Source organism: Chanodichthys erythropterus, chromosome 9 (genome assembly GCF_024489055.1).
Source record: "Chanodichthys erythropterus isolate Z2021 chromosome 9, ASM2448905v1, whole genome shotgun sequence".
Taxonomy (NCBI): domain Eukaryota; kingdom Metazoa; phylum Chordata; class Actinopteri; order Cypriniformes; family Xenocyprididae; genus Chanodichthys; species Chanodichthys erythropterus.
In genome coordinates, this window is record NC_090229.1 from 14,113,118 (window position 1) to 14,133,962 (window position 20,845).

Below are 20,845 nucleotides of genomic sequence, written 5' to 3' on the forward strand. Positions count from 1 at the left end.
ATCACTCTTTGTTCTGATGTGAGCAACTTTCATGCAATGATTTGATCATCCGTAGGATTCACATTTTAGACCATGTCATATGTCAGAGCAATGTCAGAATCAAACGTTTTTTGAAACTAAATTTATCTCTTGTCTTTGTATTCAATAAAAAAAGACACTGAAAAATATTAATAATAAAATATTACATGCAATCTTGTTTTAGTGTGGGTTTTATTGCAAAATCTATGATTAAAAACAGTTCACAGATACAGCAGCTGCTTGCTTTGGTTCAGGCACATAAATGTGACATTGGCAACATCATTTGGACAGGTGTTTTTCACTTTTCGGTTTATACTCGTATACGCTCACAAAAACAGGATTACATACAGTATTTTTGAATTATACACAAGGGGCTTTGGTCCTGCAAAAATAAATTGCTTTGAATTGAAAGTTCACCCAAAAATGAAACTTGTTTTTGTCCATATAATAAAAATCTGTGAGTCTAACTCACTGGCTTTGGACCACTTTGACTTCCACTGTAAGTCATGCTTTGTGTTCCACAGAAAAAAAGAGGTTTGGAACAACATGCGGATGACTAAATGATGACAGAAATTTAATTTTTAACCACAAGAGAGTGGTATCTTGTTTTTGTTTTTTGGTTTGTTTCTTCTTTTTCTCTTTTTTTGGTTCAGCTGTGCAGTAGACACTGCCTTCCACACTTGTAATTCCTGCATAAATCCAGATTTAGCTTCTTTCCTCAAAGGTCTTGCTTACATCTGCTTATTCAACTAATTTCCTATCGGACATTGGACGTCGGGCAGTGTCGGACTATTTTTGAGCATTGGCCGACTTAGTTTTTTCAGTGTGTTCCGCACCGGTGGCTCTAGTCGGACGGCATCTGGGTTTTTTGGGCCGGTTTAGCAAGTACAATCGCACCAGGCCATCAGTGAGAGAGAACTCTGATTGGCTGTTTAGTTTAGCGAGTCAGTGCATGAACGGGAATAATAGAAAAACAGCCAGCAAAGTAGTAAGGACGGTACAGACAGAAGGCTGTTATAATTTTACATCATCTTACCTGGGTGAATATTGCCTTATTCTGTGTTAAAAGCCATATCATCTCACAGAAGGATGCTCAACTGTCAATTATGAAGTGAGTTTGGAGTAAAAACATGTTATTAAATGTTGTCTGTTGTTGGACAAGATGTTAATAAATGCTTATGTCTGGAAAGATGTATGACGCGTGTTGCTTTTTCAAATGTACATTATAAGCAACTCAATCTCGCAGTGTTTTCAGATGGATTAGCATTTGGAGCCATAATTCATTGACAAGCTGCACATAAAAAAATTAAATAAAATAAATAATCTCAGCCTTTGCGATTTCATAATCGCACTAAGAATCGCATTTAAGCGATAATCACGTTTAAGTTCAAAGTTATTTTTCGTATTGTGCGATAACTCGTGTAGCCCTGGCTGACAGTCGGCTGTAGTTCTCTCAGAGTGTTCACTGGCAGTTTTTTTGCCCCCACACAGGCGACGCAAAGCGACAACAGTCGGCTTTCATCAGCACTAGTTCGTTGGGGTCGGTTTGGTGTGTCCCTACCTTAAAGATTAAGTATATAAAGAATGAAACAGAAATTAACTAAAACCATTGCTGAAACTATACTAAAACTAGACTGGCATATTAAATAAATCTGAAAACAGGATTATATAACTGCAAATGCAAAACCTGGCTCTATAGGCCTGTAGTAGAACTGCAGAGAGCTGCAAAACTCAAGGTCTAATTGAGGAACTCAACACAACCGAAAACCCTTGAAGGAGAGGACGCACGCACATCAAGGGACGTAAATGGCCTCATGGCCTTGTCCTCCATCCCCAGAAGAGAGCTCCAGAGTTCTCAAAACAGTGTCTTTCTAAATCAGCACACGCAGCATTTTTAGACATCCTACCCAGGGTCCTCTCTGGGCACCCCGGATGGCTGCACTGATGCAATGTACTTAATTGACGGTAATCAGGTCAGTGGATAGATGCAGAGCTACTCTAGGACTTTTCTAGAAGCTAGACCGCTGTTAACCTAGGCATCAGCCCCATGTGCCCTGCCTCCTAAGAGCGCCTAAAAATCAGGCTGCCCTACAGTTCTGTATCATGTCCTGACAGCATTATGTCTTCCTGGGCCGTTTCAGCAGGACACTCTATCTGGCTATATTAAGTCAGTTCGGTAATGGCCAGCGGATAATGTTGTCCTCTATATAAAGCAGTGTCATTACTGTCAAAATACTCTTTTAAAACCACGTGATTGGCCCAATTGGGCCCAGAGCGATTTTCCTCATGCTATTATAAGAACACACACACAAAATAAAAAAAAATGGACAACGCTTCCTGAAATAACGTGGCTATTTGTGCGTGTTCCGGTTGTATCGAAATACACAACCCCATTTCCTGCAGCCGGCTCATGGCATATCTCTCTTTCCCTCCTGCGTTCTTATGCTCACTTTTCACATCTGCATTTTTAAGCATGGCTGCTTCTCTGTGCAGTAATTATCATAAAACTGTTTACCTAAAACTGCATGTTTATGTTTTTGCATTCGCTACATCTCCAAGCCTCTTTAAAGTCGCATATTGAGCAGCGAGAAAGCAGGTGTGTTATTATTCAGACCATTTGTCAGGAGTCTTTGGGTCTTCGTCGTCATCTGATATTAAGGCCGCTACACCTGCTGCTTTTATTGGATGTATAAAACAAGACAGCCATTATTAACTTTCCGAAGTGCAGTACATCAGCATGATTCCACTAGCAAATGCCACTTAATTGTTGGGATCAATCTCCATTTTTAATGCCACCAGATCTCATTTCTTGAACATGCTGGAAGTGTATTCATGACCTAGTTTAAGACAACACCATAGTTATCAAGTTATCAGCAGACCAAGAAGGTATATTAGTTGACCTTTTTAGAGCTGATTTTGGAGGAAAATTCTGCAGAATGCACGCTGAGAATAATGAACTATTGTTGGTCACTGAAAGCGTAATCAAATTAGCCGATATATTCAATAAGTGAGCACAAAAGGAACATTGGATCTGTAGCCTTATTTGAAAGAAGGCTGGTCCAATTCTGTGAAAATCTGGAGCTTTTCATGCAGATTCTGTGTGGGCCTGGATACCAGACATGCCTAATATCAGACACGGTTATCGAACATGGCTAATATCAGATGGAGCGTGACTAAGGAAATTACAGTCCTGTTCCAGTCTCTGATTGCTAGTGTCAAGATTTAGCCGCTGTTCATGGTCCTAATCACTATCATTAATGAGCATGGTAATGCAATGCAGAGAAATGGCTTCAGGTCAGCTCAGCTGGAGCCCAAGGGATCCCTGGAGAGCCAGGTCCTCATCAAGAACAAGGTCTTTTTTTTTTTTTTTGCGAAACCTGACAACTATAACAAAAAAAGAAGGGCAGAAACATACTCTACACAACTGTGCAAATGCTTAGACAATGCATTGAAGGCGTGTCTTTCTTACTGTGCGTTCTTCACCAACAAACCAGCTTCCAACTGTTGCACCGGTGTGACAGTAGTTAACCTTAACGAGAACTTACACCATTTCTCAATATATTAACCTATAAAAGACCTTTTTTTCTTTTAGACTGATGGTTGATCGGGAATGCTTGCTTGTTTTATTGCATTTTTACACTATCATTCAAAAGTTTGGTCTTAGTAAGATTTTTTTCTGTGAAAGAAATTAATACTTTTAGTCAGCAAGGATGCATTAAATTAATCAAAAGTGACAGTAAAGACTTTTCAAAGAACTCTGAAAAAATGGTTCCATTTGTGTTGTCAAAAATACCGACCGCGATACCAAGTCGACACTGAAATATGACACTTTGAGCGCTGTTGAGCGGATTCGTAAACACCTCTGATTGGCCGTTGTGTTCACGCACTCATCAGATAGGTCTGTGATTGGCTACAATAATTCAAACTTTCCCGCTCCCGCTTTTAAAACGCTTTCAAATTCAAAAACCTATGTGTGCTTTCAAACGCTCCCATGCGTTGATCATTGAATGACAAGAAATGTCATATTAGAATGATTTCTGAAGGATCATGTGACACTGAAGACTGGAGTAATGATGTTGAAACTTCAATTTGCCATCAAAGGAATAAATTACATTTTAAAATATATTAAAATACAAAACAGTCATTTTAATTTCCAAAGTTTTAACCACAAGAGTTTTACCAAATTTTATTAAAAAAAATATATATATATATATTTCTTTCAAAAACAATCTAACCCACCCCAAACTTTTAAATGGAATTGTATTTGTTTTGCGTCAAGTATATTATGACACATTTTATAACTAGAGGCATCCAGAATTCACACACTTGCATATGTTTCATTTTAGTTTGGCAAACTGAAATTGACAGTGACACTTCAGTTTTGCTCAGCCAAGATGGCAAAAGGAAAAAAGACTGTTTTTATAAACTTGCACCATTTAAGAGAGAAAAAAGACAAAGTGTGTGATTAAGGAGAAAGGTGACTCTCTCAGGATTTGGCTTAGAAAGAATTAATCAGGAAGGTTTAGCAGGGGAAAAGACCGGAATACACAACAGACTCACATCTCCATTCACAAGTCTACACAGCCAGTCTGAGATACAAGACCCCTCCCTGTAATCACAGCAATATTTCAACTCTAATCTAGCATGCTTAGGTCTTACACTAAAACATCCTTCTCCTCTTGCAGGCGCCAGCACTGCTGTCCACTTTATTCTGCAAAAGCACTCTAGATTCAAATGATATCACCACCCTACTCAGTCGTACTTACTGCAAGTTGTCTAAGTGGGTCAAGGGGGTCTCCACAGGGATCTCATAAGCCACACGGGCTGTCAAGAAGCAGCTAGGTACGGCTGATAAGACCCTCGCAGCGACAGGCAAGAACCCTGCTGCTTCATTACTGAGCCAGACATCCAGGCCAGGAAGAACACTGAGCTCCAGTGCCCAAAAATCACACCACAGCAAGTTCTGCATCCATCATTCCACCATGAGTACGACGACTGCACAATTAATCGAAAAAAAAAGGAAAAAAAAAAAAAAAAAAAATCACATTCATTGTGCACACAAATGCAATGGCAATTCAGAGGTGTTTAAACTAGACTTTTAGCCATCAGTAGATGTGTTATGTTAACTTCTGTTTTAGACTTCACATGAAACTGTATGAACCTGCAGTGACAGTTTCGGTGAGTGTAATGGGATGGAAGTGTTCTGATATTGTCACGTTGCTCACTTTCTGTGTATAATTTATTCAAAATGCGAACAACATTTGTTTTTCCTGCTGCTAAGTGGGCCAACGTGAAGTCGGTCATTTAGGCACATTCAATTTGGTCTTGGTTCAGTGATGTACAAAATAGCAATAAATTCATTCAGAAACATACTACTCAAGCTTTTTTTCGATGCATAACCTACTTAAAGAACATGGCATGCAGTTGCCCTACATAAAATATTTTTAATTGGTAGTCGAAAATAAAATAAATTCACACTGTTAATAAATTATTATAATTTTAACTATAAATTTTAAAAGACTTTTTTAAAAGACATAATTTTAATTTTAAAAATCTGTTAATTGTTTTCCTTCATGGTGAAAAACTGTAATACTTCTAATTAGGGGTATAGCAATATATCATGTTACTCAATATATCGCAATATAAAAATGCAACAATATCGTACCGTGGAGAGTGACAATATGTATTGTGTATAGTTCACCCAAAATGAAAATCAGTTTACAGAGTTTTAGTGTCAGTACTACATATATATAATACTATATATAATGTAATGTGTAATGTATGGTCCTGATTTTGCCAAATGTCTTATGTTACCAGTGAAAAGTGGCCTACATTATTTTAAATCTATCAAGTCAGTGACAGAATGCAAGCATATTCATATTTTTCTGTATTTTCAGCTTTAGAATCATGAATATTTTTATTCTGGTGTCACCATTGGCTTGTGCATTGGGTTACCAGCACCAAGTCCAAGGATATTCATTCCACCACCAATATAATACAAAATTTAGCATTTTAATCAAAAGTACATTTTTTGTTAAATAATTATTCACATATTTCTCATTCAAATGAAAATTAACCAAAGCTTTACTCACTCTCAAGCCATCCTAGGTGTATATGACCTCTTTCTGATAAACATAGTCGGATAAATATTCATAAATATCCTGACGCATCCAAACTTTATAATGGCAGTGAACAGGATCAATGAGTATGAGCTGAAAAAAGAAAGTGCTTCCATCCACATCCATCCATTAACATATAAACATACTCCACACAGCTCCAGGGGTTAATAAAGGCCTTCTGAAGCGAAACGATGTGTTTGTGTAAAAAAAAAAAAAATGCATATTTAACAACTTATGATGTAAAATATCTAGCTTCCACCAGACCGCCCTCCGTATTCAATGTACAAAGAAAGTGTAAAACTCTCGCAGTTTAAAAAGCTTATGCTACATCCTGCACCTTCCCTATTCAAATTACGGAAAAAGTGTAACTGATGCGACACCAGTTTACACTTTCTTCATAACTTGAATACGGAAGCTGTGTGCAGTACGTTTATGATGGATGTGGATGGATGCACTTTCTTTTTTCAGCTCATACTTGTGGGTCCCATTCACTGCCATTATAAAGCTTGGATGCGTCAGGATATTTATTAATATTTCTCAGATTGTGTTCATCAGAAAGAAGTCATATATACCTAGGATGGCTTGAGGGTGAGTAAAGCTTGGGCTAATTTTCAGTTGAAAATGAAATAATCCTTTAACCGTTTAGCATGTGTCTTGGAGTATCGCAATAATAATGCATTGTGAGTTCAGTATCGTTATATGTATCGAATCATGACATGAGGATATCGTTACACCCCTACTTCTAATGGATATTTTATTTAATTTTACAGTAAGTTGCTGTTAAATGTACAGCTTCTTGGAAGTGAAAAAATTTAATACTTTATTAATAATTAAATTTAGTTTACAGTAACAAATTCAATAATCTACGGTAAAATAACGTAAATTGAGATTTCCAGATTTCCCAATGTGAAACTTCACATTTGATGGTTTTTCATTTAAATAGTTTCTTCTTACCCTGACAGCAACAGAGTGACGGCCCAGACCCGGCCCACATCCAGTCCGCATGCAATCAATATGTACCAGATGTGGGCCGGATCTGACCACACTATTTTGCTGTTTTTTATTGTTAATGTTTATTACTGCATTATTTTAGTGTCACCATAACAGTGTTTAATATTTGTGTCTATGACACCATGCACCTATATATAATGTAATATAATATAATTAATATAAAATAATAATATATAATTTATGGTACTGATGATTTATCATTCATGAAAAAAGCTGATTAGAACATCTTTGGAACTGAAACTCATGCTGATAATATCTAATAAATGACTAAATATCATGCGATTAATCTTCCTGGATGATATATCTGTCTAACTAACTACATTGGACAACTTTTATCAAAGCAAATTCTATTAATTGAAATTAATAATCACGATTATAATCTCAACAGAAATAATCCACAATTATAATGTGTCATAATCATGCTGCCCTACTGAGTACAAACGCAGAGGGGCTTGTCTAATCAAAACCTCAGATCATTAACACATATCCTCTAATTAACCTGTTAAAGTGTGAGACCGGCCTGCAAATGTGGTTCACAGGGACTCCAGAGACCAGTGTGTATGTGCACACACACAACTACAGGGTCGTAGGGGTTTGAGCTTTGTGCTTTGCAAGTGGCACTTTGTTCGTGTGGTACAAAGGTAGAAAGCAAAATAGGAAAAGCAAGAGAAACACAGAAGCTCATTTGATGCAAAAAAGAAAAAAAAAAAACTCATATTATCTCTCCAACATGAAACAAGTAGCACAGAAAGAAAGAATGAGTCTAAAGAGAGGGAGAGATCAAGAATGAAAGAACATAAAAGCTCAGATGTTGACTTTGGGTATAAACATAAAAGACAAGTGACATACTGAGTGAAACTCCTCCAGGTTCGGGTCTGAACTCTCCTCAGCTTCACACGGCTCCACCAGCGGTGAACTCTCACAGAGGGGTGAGAAAGAGATAGAGGCTAAAGAGAAATACAGAGCTGAGTTATTATTTTAATGAATGGCTCCAAGCAGCAGATGCCTGCAGAGATGCTGAGGCCGTGCTCAGCCGTTCCCTTTTTCAGAGGCTGCCGGTTTCAATCTGACAGGCAAATGGGGCAGTGCCACAACACCCGCAGCTGCTGCTGATGCAGAACACTCATCTCCAAAGAGAGTCAAACATACACTTTCCCCTTCTCTCATCTCTTGCTCCATCTCAACCTCAGCTCCAAGATAAGCAGTAATGTAAACAGGCAGGTGAAAGAAAATAATGATTTTCAGTTTTTCTTTCAACATAAATGACAAGACATAATAAATGCCACATTTACATCTCCAGTGTTTACTAGTAGTGTCATTATAATGAATCATTCATAAAGACACAGGAGTTATCATTTGAATCAGTTTGCTGAGTCTTTCACTGACTAAGTTAATGGAACAATTTGGACCTGGTTATTTTAAATTAATATTAATATTGAAGGTTTCTTATGTATAGCAACAGGTAACTGAGAATTTCCTTCTTGTGTAAGCAAAATGTAAATGGTAGAACATACAATACAGTTGGAAGTTTGGGGTCAGAAATTAGTTTTATTCAGCAAGGTTCAATTGAATTAGGTCAAATTCAAAGGTCAATGTCAAGACATTTATTTAGTGTTCAAAAGGTTTCAAATTAATGCTGTTCTTTTGAACTTTCTATTCATCAAAATATTCTGAAAACCTGCAGGATCAAATGAATCCTGATCATATGAAAGATCTTGTGACACTTAAGAATGGAGTAATGATGCCGAAAATTCCGATTTTCCATCACAGTAATAAATTATATTTTAAAATATAATAAAACAGAAAACAGTCATTTTAAACTGTAATAATATTTTGTATGTGTATATTTTGTATGTGCATGTGTGTATGTGAGGCTTTAGCTCAAAATACCCCACAGATAATTTTTATAGCATGTTAAATTGGTCACTTTTTGAGTGTGAGCAAATACGCTCCGTTTTTGTGTGTGTCCCTTTAAATGCAAATGAGCTGCTGCTCTCAAAAAGAGGGCGGCGTTTCAAGAGCTCATGTTAGCAGCACCGATTACCTCACGCAGACTAACTGAAAACGTCTGAAACTGTTCAGCCTTTTATGTTCAAACCGGAGAAGGACAAAGATGGAGAGACTCAAGAAGACAACATGTAGGATGCAACAGGACGCTTCTGAATGGTTAGTTGATAAATTTATGTAGCTGATGTGAAGTTAACTATCTTAATGGGCTCACACACTTTAAAATTTGAATGCATTGTTTTCTGTAAGTGTACACACACCGGCGGCGACATTCCGCGCCTGTCCGCGGCGCCCAGGAAACAAAAGAAAACAATGCCTGAAGGAGCTGAGCTGAGCGTCTGGTGTGCGAGCCCCTTTAAAGTTATTGATTAACATATTCTGTCATGATCATTTATAAATCGCTCGTGTTGTAAGATGCCTACAGAGTCAGAGAATATATGCTGCATGAAGATAGAACAGGTATAGTTTACTTTAATAATGGTTATAATTTGTCATGGTATCATCTTGCTTTTATGACATAATATTGCATTTGTGTTATGTACTGTATTGCAATAACATGGCCTTACTCCTTTGTTGGTGTTCCCGGGGGCAGGGTTTATGTAAATTTTAGGGTTAGTGATGTCACCAACCGAGAATGAAGCTCATTGCAGTCTTTCATTTGTAGCCGTTGGTTGTAGTCCTTAAACAGAGAATTCTTTAAAAGAAAATATCTCCATTTGCATTGAACTTTGAGCGTCCTAACTTTGCAGATGTTGTTTTTGCTCTAACAGCAACATCACACACTAACTAAAGTTAAAAAAGTGAAAAATCGCAATAAACCACCTTTTTACCATTAAAAACCTTTAAACAGTAGTGTATACCCAGTAACTGAATCAAACTGAAAGCTTGTGAATCAGAATCAAATCGAATCTAATAGATAACACACCAGCAGCCACTCTCTCAAGCCACTCAGCCAATCTCTCACTTTCATCACAATTTTAGGCTCAATTAATTTTCACAGTTGGGAATTCTGATGTTTTTCATTGACGCCACATGGTAATTACTCTTTCATCTCCTGTATGTGTGCTTTTTGAGTTCAGTAGCGGGGGTTTATTATGCCTGTGTGTCGCATGTTTGACGTCCGCTGACAAATCTGACTTTCAAACATTTGTTAGGTTTAGCTTACAGACTGTTTATAGAGCTAAACATCTCAGCGTAGAGAATGTTTACCTTCAGTGAAACTGTGTGAAATGCTAAGAAGGGACATGAGAGAAAGACCGAGAGTGCGGTTGTGAAAATGAACAATTGATCCAGCTGTCCGGAGAGTCTTATCTTATAAAAGAGTGGAGAAATCTGACCCAAGAAGCCCCAAGCTGTTCCTCCATAACTAGCATGAACACCAGGCGGCTCTTCTGCTGCGCTGCTTCAAAGGAACTTTGTTGTCACCACTTATGGTACCAACGACAATCATGAGAAACAAGGCAGGTGAAATCACTTGCTTGAGAGCATGTGTTCATGAGGGCCTTAAAAAGCCCTAGTGCCATCTTTAACATTTGGCAGAGCCAGTGCTCTCCCGTGTCGGAGAGACTGCGCAGTCCAGCCTGCGGCTATGCAATTAAACTCCCTCATACTGAGATTCATCAATAAACCTAGTATTAAAAAAAAGGCTCAAGACTGTTTACCACAACATAGTTCTAGCATGATCTGGAGAGGTTTAAATAACCCAGCCAATTTGCTCGGTTTTTCCAGACCAGCCGTTGCAGCTCCCTCAGTGCAGAGTGGAGCCACATTTTGACCACCACTAATGTGGCGACCTGATGCCACGAAGTGTTGTGCTTCATGTAACCCCTTGCAGATCCCGAGGTCATGACAGACAGGGACAGATCGGAGAGTTCTCAGGGACGATGGTCTCCGCCTGATCGCTTCTAGAGTTTACACTGACGGTATCAAGTTTCCTTGACGACAGCGGCGGCGACTGTGCTGGGTAGGCTAAGAGAGAGGGTGAAATAAAGCAGGGGTGACATGCTATGCTATTTATACTGAGCAAGTAGATAATTGTTTAAAGGTTAGGCTGCGAGCAAAGCATAAACAAGCATTCTGTGAGTGAGTGTGTGTGTGTGTGAGATGTCCCTGCGGCACAAAGAGGAAGAGTGTGTCACATGATTGCCAGGCTGCTTGCCCGGGATACAAGGCTCTCTTATGCCAAAGGTCTGTGTGTGCTGAGGGAGGACGGAGAGAATAATTCTGCTCTTTAAGATAACAGACCAAAAATATGAGCTACAAGTATTTAGATCACTCAAAAGCTTTTTCAAGGAAAAGCTCAGCCAAAAATGACAATTCTTTCATCATTTACTCAACTTTTATGTCACTCCAAACATGTATGATGTTGTATTTATTGTGTCAGGCTATAAAAATGACAATCAATGCCATAAAAGAAAGCCATAACTTGAAACTGTTATTCACTTATAATCTTGCCCTCCAGTGAGCTGAACTCAAGAATCGAATCTTAAACTGAAAACAACCAGTTGTTTTGAAGACTGACTCAAAAGAATGATTTTCACAAATTGGACTAATTGGGTTCTCAAATTACTGAATGATTCAGTTAATAAATAGAATTAAATTTAAGTTACTTGATGATAATCTAATGAAAACCAGATCATTGAGTTCAAGTTTTACGTTTTGAAGAAATATATAAATATTACACTTACACGAAAAGCAAAAACTACATGAGATATTAAGACTTGCTTTCAGAAAATACAGTACATCCTCTTACCTCAATGGAAAATCATCTTTTTCTTGTTTTAAAGGTGCCCTAGAACTTTTTTTAAAAAGATGTAATACAAGTTTAAGGTGTCCCCTGAATGTGTCCGAAGTTTCAGCTCAAAATACCACATAGATTTTTTTTAATTCATTTTTGTAACTGCCTATTTTGGGGCATCATTATAAATGAGCCGATTCAGGGCTACTGGCCCTTTAATTCTCCACGCCCATGGAGCTCGCGCTTGCCTTGAACAGTGCATAAACATAGTTTACACAGCTAATATAACCCTCAAATAGATCTTTACAAAGTGTTCGTCATGCATGCGCCGGATTATGTGAGTTTTGTATAGTTATATTGTTTACATTTGATTCTGAATTAATTTGAGGCTGTGCTACGTGGCTAACGGCTAATGCTACACTGTTGGAGAGATTTATAAAGAATGAAGCTGTGTTTATGAATTAGACTGCAAGTGTTTAATAATGAAAATAGCGACGGCTCTTGTCTCCATGATTACAGTAAGAAACAATGGTAACTTTAACCACATTTAACAGTACATTAGCAACATGCTAACGAAACATTTAGAAAGACAATTTACAAATATCACTAAAAATATCATGATTTCATGGATCATGTCAGTTATTATTGCTCCATCTGCCATTTTTCACTATTGTCCTTGCTTGCTTACCTAGTCTGTTGATTCACCTGTGCACATCCACACGTTACTGGCTGCCCTTGTCTAATGCCTTTCATAATGTTGGGAACATGAGCTGGCATATGCAAATATCAGGGGCGTACACCCCGACTGTTATGTAACAGTCTGTGTTATGTTGAGATTCACCTGTTCTTCAGGAGATCTTTTAAACAAATGAGATTTATATAAGAAGGAGGAAACAATGGAGTTTGAGACTCACTGTATGTCATTTCCATGTACTGAACTCTTGTTATTTGACTATGCCAAGATAAATTCAATTTCTCATTCGAGGGCACCTTTAAGATATTTTCTCTCTGTCTGTCCATACTTTGGAAGTCAAACAAAACTGTTTGGTTACCAACACTCTACAAAAAAAAATCTTGTGTTCAGCAGAAGAAAATTAGTTACGCAAGTTTGGAATGACATGAAAAATGAATAAATGACAGTTTTATTTTTGGGGAACTATCCCTTTAAGAATGTTTAGAATTTTTTTTTTTACTGGAAAACAACAATAAATAAAAAAAAAAAAAAAGATGAAAAAGTTTGTTTTGCAGTGTGACATTGCGCTTTGTTAGGAAAAAATGACAAAACCAAAGAAATATTTCCAGGATTTAGCATGCTGTGGCGGGAGTTTGGCTATGCTAACGGCTGAAACTAAGCTTCACAGCTCAACTCAGAAAATCTGTCACTCTTTCTCTCTCTCTTTCTCTCTTCTGTCTAACACAGAAATGCCAGCCGGCTCTGATGCTGACCACAAAAACAAGTTATTAAAAGGCTTGAAAGGGGGTATGAATATTCACATGGGGGATTTGAGAGGAGAGGAAACGCAGAAGCCTGACAGCGGGGTGAGCAGTCAGGCTCCTGTCTCACTAAACGATTCCAACACAAATCCATTCAGGTCCTTATGAGCACACCAGGGTGAAAAACATTTACATACAAATACAAATATGCCAACACACACACACACACACACACACACACACACACACACACACACACACACACACACACACACACACACATGTGCGCACATACAGAGAGCTACAGCATCTGATTAGCATTATTCCTCTTCACTAGAGCAAAATCCATCATTGTGAATATGCTGCAATTGATTCGAAATACATTAGCAAATTGTCATCTGAAACCATGAATTGTAATCCCTAATCAAACAGATAAGAGCTCTCTCTTTCCATTTTCCCTCTCTTCTGTTTGCGTGCACAAGCCCAAAATTGCTGTGTTTTCCCCACACAGAGAAGTGCTCTTAATAAGAAAGGATGCTCAACATCAAAGATTTTTGGCTTTTTGTCAGGGCGTTTCAGCTGAACGCCAGATTGATTCGTATGGTGTCTGTTTGTGTGTGCGTGTGTGTGTGTGTGTGTCTGACATCATCCCAAGGGAGCACCAGACTGTGTTACAGCAACTGCCCGCTGACACTAGACCTGTTGCCTCCAGATGGCCTCCACCACACACACACACACTCTCTCTCTCTCTCTCTCTCTCTCTCTCTCTCTCTCTCAAACCGTTCTCCTCAGCACAAGAGTGATATCTTTTCATCTCTAGTTCAATATTAAGAGGTTTCTTTCACCCTCCATAAGCTCCAATCACCGCAAATCTATCTGGTACATTATTATGTGTAGTTAAAATCATGAATATCTCTACAGTGTACTGTATCACAGTAGTTGTGCCAATAAAGCTTTATTGAACGTGTAGAGACAGTCAGGCAGAGAGAGAAAGGAATGAATCTACAAAAGACTTTGCTTTACAGGTCGATACCATAATGGAAAAATAAATAAATAAAATAAAAGCCATTAATGTAATGTGAAAAAATTATATATTATCTGAAGGGTAGTTTACCCAAAAAATTTAAACTGAGTCACCTCACGTCTCCTGAAATTGATTTGGCTTCCAAAAAGTCAGTCATACGGGTCAGTATTACAATAATGACAATTTAATGAGAATAATCATTGTGAGTAATAAGTATTTGGTGGGATATTGTGCTTAAATGTCATGAAAATTGACTGTCACAAAATGTCACAAAGTGTGATGGTATAAAATTATGCCTCATTTTCCTTAGAATTTCTTATCGTCTTGCTGTTATTTTGGGCTAAAATATGAATGGGACATGTTTTACCCAAAAAGAAAGCATGAGGTAGAGAGAGATAGTCACAGATGCACTCCACAGCATGGGTTCTGTTTGGCTCTGTGAGCAGGAACTCAGGTTTCTATACATTAATTGGTTCCTCTGAGTTCTTGATTTAAATCTTTTTAAGCTGCCAGCATCCCGCCCGTCCGTTAAACACCCACAATCCCTCTCCAGAGCCCCATCTCTTGCTCATTTTTCTTATCCGCTTTCAGGATTACCTCACTGCCTGGCATCTCTCCTTCTGCCCTCTGTCCTTTGCCCTCTCCCCCTTTCTTTCTTTCCCATCTTGAGCCTCACATTCATTTCAGGGATACTTTGTTCAGTCTCTCTCCCTCGCTCATGCATGATTGCATCCTGCGGGTCACAGAATGCAGTACGCTGTTAATTACCTTGAGGCTGAGAACGAGCCGCTCGGACAGAGACAGAAAGGAGAGAATTAGAGGAAAAGGAAAGTCCATAAACATGGAGATGGTTAAACATTTAACAGTGGCGCTGCACTGTGCAAACAACCCTTTCCAGTTGAGAGGAAAGACGGAATTGTGTTCTAGGTAAAAGCACCTCTGTGGGGACAAAGAGACGCTGTAAAATGAACATCCTCAGGTGTTTCTAACCACCAAAAAGCAGGAATGTGTCCTCAGAGGCTCAGTGAGTCATCTATGGCTTCATCCTCCTCATCAACAACACACACGCTTCCTGTCTACCTGAGAGACTGTGTTCTCACACCAGCTGCAGAGCAGCACCAGCCAAAAACAGCAAGCAACAATGTGAGGATGTGTGTGTTAGGGTGTGTGTTGTGTGTGTATGCGAGAGCGAGAGTGATAGACAGACGCAGCCTGAGGTGAGATGAAGAGAAAAAAAAACAGATGTAGTGTGTGTAAATCTGTTTAATATGACACCTGGTATTAAGATGTATTTCAGGTGAGGGGTGCAGTGTTAAATACGGGTGTAAACAGAGTCCAAAATGTTTTGTGATCTGATCATTTAAATCATATTGACAGAGTAGTCAAAACTCGAGGTCATATCGGCAATACTGAAGGACCGGTCAATCAAACCTTCAATTCACCTGTCAACAGGTAAACATATTTGGGGGTTGGGATGAGGGAGCAACCAGGGCCCTTAGAATCATCCCAATCCTCCTGCCGTAACGGCGTCCCTGATCATATGGATTCACAGAACTTCTCAGGTTTGCCTGACATCAAAATGCAGCAACACATTCAGAAATTCAGACTAATATATTTTGTATATTTTAAAGCAATAGTTTTTATCAGCATGCAGCAACAGACATGACAAAACTCACAAAATGAGAGACTCTCCCTTGAAATCCGATTACAAGTGGTCACAGGAGACACATTTGAGATGCAAATAAAAACCAGGTGTAAACAGCGATGTCTCATTTGACCACTTGTTATTGGATCACTTGAGATGGATGTTACAGGGTTAGTTCACCCAAAAATGAAAATGCTGTCATTAATTACTCAACTTCATGTGGTTCCAAACCCATAAGACTTTTCATCTTCAAAACACAAATTAAGATATTTTTAATGAAATCTGAGAGATTTCTGTCCCTCTATTGACAGCCTACGCAACTACCACTTTCAAACCCCAGAAAGGTAGTAAAGACATCATTAAAGTAATCCATGTGACTCCAGTGGTTTAACCTGCGTTCATGCGTCAACGTCTGCTTTTGTGTCAACATAATAAACGTGTTGTGGTGCTCTCGTTCACAAGATTAAAGGTCCTCTAAGCGATGTCACATTTTTTTAGGCCAAAACATTTTGTGTCACATACAGCAAACATCTCCTCACTATCCACTAGCTGCCTGTCCCCTGAACACACTGTAAAAAAACGCGGTCTCTGTAGTCGCCACAAGCTCCAAAAATGGCAACAAAAACAAACTGGTGCAGCCTGGACCACAAAACATAATAAACATGCTCCAGCCAATAACCGACAAGAATGATTTTAAATGCGCGTTCATGACTGTTTCAGGAAGCACAGATGGGAGGGGGAGGAGGAGGCGGAGTGAGGGTCTAGCTAGCCTCTGTTTTGTTTGACAACACTTTGAACGTCAACAGGAAGTTACTCCGCTCAGGAACGCTTAGAGAACCTTTAATATTTTGTAAATAAAATGGTAAAAACATGTTTTTTGCACAAAACGAAGCACTTGCATCACTTCATAAAATTGAGGTTAAACCACTTAAGTCACATGGAGTACTTTAATGATGTCTTTACCAACTTTCTAGTGCTTGAAAGTGGTAGTTGCGTACACTGTCAATGGAGGCATTTTTGGGTAAACTAAGGGTGTTGAGCACGTTTGACTGCCAAAGCCCAGTTTGTTTGACTAGTGTGATCGCTCCGTACCATGCCCGGGCGTGGTTCGTTTAGCCATCCCTAGCCTGCTTGGAAGAGGTGGGCCAGAGCACAGTTCAGTTGGGCTCGAGCGTGGCACACATGCAGTGTGAGCACTAACCGTGCCAAAACGCGGAACAGCTACTACTTTTATGTGCGCTAATGTCATTATTATGACGGCAAACATCTTTATTACTAATTGGATAGTATACTTTTCAATTAATGTAATTAATTTAAGTGTATTTGGGTTTATAATGGGTCTGATTCTCACCTTATTGATGAACATGAATTGTAGTTTGCGAGTAAAGCTGCAAATTTCTACCTTAACGTCAGCCTTCATAATAATCTTCCGATATGTGCTGCACAATCAAGTGATAATTGCTGTGCGGCATAAATTATAAATCTATTAGGCAGTATCTTAGCAAAAGTGTGTTTCTTCCTGTTTTCTTCCATACAAAAAGTTGCAATGTATATGACGTAAGCGTGCTCCGGCCTGGAACGTTAAGTGCTATGTGAGTGCAGGCCAGCGGGGGAGTGGGGACAATCGCGCTCGGGCTCGGTTCAAGGCGACCATGCAACCTCTTTAATATCAGGTGTGAACAGGTCCTATGGGAGTATGTAGGTGACAGTACCATCCTGTCCTTCTACTCTGACTGGCAGTGTTTTTCCCAGGTCCCCATTGTTAGCATCTCCCCTCGTTAACAAATCTTCCTGTTGCCAATGCGTGAGAAAGATGTGACTGGGCCTCAGAGAACGAGCAAAGGCGCAGTGAAACACTTTCACACACATAGTTTTGTCTATTTCTCTCTCACACATCCTGTCTGTCCCTTACAGTCTATCTCTCTCTCTCTCTCACTCACACACACACTTGCTCTGTTTATTCACGCCCATGCAGGCTAACAATCTCCTGTCGCCCACCATCTTTTCTCATCACCTCATTCTCTCAGCCGAAGGCCTGGAATCGCATTCAGCATCTCCTTTCACAGCCCTCTCTGTGTTCTGAAGGAGTCATACACAGCCCCCCGCACACAAAACTCTTTCTTTCTCTGATATCCTGCCTGCTGTTTACGCATTGAGGTGGTATTTATGTAGCTTATGCAATGACTGTAAAGACTTTATCAGCTTGGATGAAAGGGAAGGGTGGAACAAAAAGGTAAGAGGAAGGAAATGAGAAAGCAAAAGAAACAAAATTACAAAAAAAGAAGGACATGAGAAGCAAAAGAGGAGTAAAGAGGGAAAAGGAGAAAGGAAAAGGAAGTAGAAGCAGCAAAAGGAGGAAAAGAAAGAAAATTAAGTAAAAGCAAACAACAGAAAGCAAAAGAAAAGGAAAGGAGAAAAGAAAAGGAAAGATGGAAAGAAAAAGAAACAAAGGGGAAAATGAGATGAGAGAAAGACAGAAAAGGGAAGTAGAAATAAAAGAAAGTGGGAAAAGAACAGAAAGAAACAAGAAAGGAAAGGGAAAAAATAGGAAAGGAAAAAGACAAATGTAACGAAGGATAGGGAAAGAGGAAAGAAAAAAGAACAACAAAATGAAAAAGTAAAGGAAAAAGAAAAATGAAGAAATGGGAGGGAAGGGCATGGAAGGAAATCAAAAAGCAAAGGAAAAGGAGAGTATGAAAAGAATGGACAGCAGGAAAGAAAAAACAACAGAAAATAAAAAGGAATTAAAAGCAAAAGAGGAAAAAAGATCATGTTAAGTAACATTGGACCATGGAACGATGCCCACACTCACCTAATTATGGAATTATTTTTCAGAATTCACTTATTCTGCTTGACGTGAAAGATGTGGCAGATCAGTGGAAAAGAAAAAGATGAAAGACAGAGGCTGGATGTGTGATTAAACTGCAGGGAGAAGGGGTCTTCGCTTAGAGGGAATGGAAGAGAAGCTCGATTACATTTTAATAGGAGGAGCCGTGACCTCCAGCACCACCTTATGGCAGGTCAGGAAAGGGGTTAACCCTCCAGGGGCAGGAGGATCATGGGAAATGAGGTTTTTGAGGTCACTGGTTAATGCATTTACTGCTCCCTCACTGCAACTCCTATACTAACGTTCAACAGACATAAACGCATGATGGGAAAACAGGGAAATGCGAGACCAGGCCGGTGAAAGACCGGGTGGGCATCTGAACTTGCGGGCCCAGCGTGCCTCTCACCTTCTCTTTCGGCAAACTCAACATGCTAAGTGAGAACATTGTTCCGGTCAATTTGTTCCTTTCAGAGTCCCAGTGGGCAGTGTCCTTTAGCCTGACAGCACACTGAGAGAAAGCACTCTGTCTGGAAGGGTCTGACATCAAGACAAGAGTGAGGGAGAGACAGAGAGACATAGGGAGAGAAAGAAAGAGTGAGTGCTGTGCCAAAAAGGGAGGGACGGTTTGAGATATGGAGAAATCGAGGGCTAACAAAAGGAGAAAAAAAAGAAAAGGGAAGGAAACCGGATGACATTAAAAGACCAATAAAGAGGACAGAAATGACAGGGAGGGAGTTAAGGGGCCCCGTGTTGGGGAGTGCCAGTGAACGGCGCCCCTCCGGCCATGGACCGCCTCGAAAAGGGTCCATGCGGAGGGGTGGGGGGTGTTAAGCAGCCGCAGGTGACGCAAAACCCCAAGGGCAACTGTAAGCGTGCATGTGTGTGTGTCCGCGCGTGTGCCCCCTGTGCCCGCAGCACCTGTTCCCTCGGCACACTGGCCTCGACACTTGCACTGAGGGGTGAAGTGCGGCTGTTGGGGGGAAAAGGGCGCACTTGAACAGGGCACCTATTCAAGAAAACTTGGAACAATCTCCATTTCCCTCCTCTTCTAAACCCTCCAATCACATTTCAGAATATCCTCCGAATTACATCCCAGTAAAATCAGCAGGAGGTTTGCTCAGGCTCGGTGCATGTCGGGAAAGTTGCGCATCTCGACCTTAAGTAAGGCTGTAATAAAACAGCTCTGTGTTTGCTGGGGATTAGAACGGCTCCGCCGAACAGTCTGTTAAGATGTGAAGTGCATTAAAGACGTACAAAAAAACAACTGCAGCAGCAGAATTGACATTGTTGAGAATGAGAACAGAAACATAACTGGGTCAATGACGTGACTAACTTTTTGTCCTATCAAGTTATTCAAAAATACATTAGAAATGCAATTCACATATAGAGTGACCTCTTTAATGATGAAAATGTTTTTAATTTCTGAATGAAAAACTCATTTTGATGAATTTATGATCAGTTTTTGGGGAGCATAAATCCAAAAATAAATCCAAAAAAATATTAAAAATATTCCATTAATATTTCTTAGGGAAAAAACAAGTTGTGTGGTCCAACCAACTTGCAGAGAAAAAAAAAAAAAACATTTAAAGGGAAATTTTCATAGACTATCTGGCAAAGTCGAGAAGTCTTCTTTATTCTCAGTGTAAAAAAAACAAAACATTATCCTGAAATAATATTTAACATTTTAATGATGTGTACACTAACATGTATACTGTAAGGAAAACATTCACATTTTTTCTATTTGATGGTTACACCACGTGATATTTTTAGCGACATTAAACTGAAACGTTTCTTGAAAATAGTATAAAAGTGTTGTTTTAAAAACAAAGAAGAACGTGGCATGCGTTTAAACCAGATTTTTAAGAGATCATGAACACTCTTATCATTGACCCAACTACAGAGTAAGTGACAGCTTCATTTCCTGCTCATAAAAACAAACTGTGCCACGCAACAAATAGAGTTTTAAAAAAAACACACGAACACTGAAACCGAACTATCCTGAGTCGTACACTTCCTGTGCACT

General features: G+C 39.3%; 1 protein-coding gene across 2 annotated transcripts in view; it reads right to left on the bottom strand.

Annotated features, from left to right (window-relative positions):
- sema6bb (sema domain, transmembrane domain (TM), and cytoplasmic domain, (semaphorin) 6Bb) overlaps positions 1-20,845 on the bottom strand; it is a 143,550-nt gene that overhangs the window by 119,378 nt on the left and 3,327 nt on the right. Inside the window, exon 2 of one of the 2 annotated variants that reach the window (XM_067394676.1) lies at positions 7,998-8,095. The exons of the other annotated variant lie outside the window; for it this stretch is intronic. The gene's annotated coding sequence lies outside the window, so the exon portion shown is untranslated. The remainder of the gene's footprint in view (positions 1-7,997; positions 8,096-20,845) is intronic. 2 annotated transcript variants of the gene reach the window in all.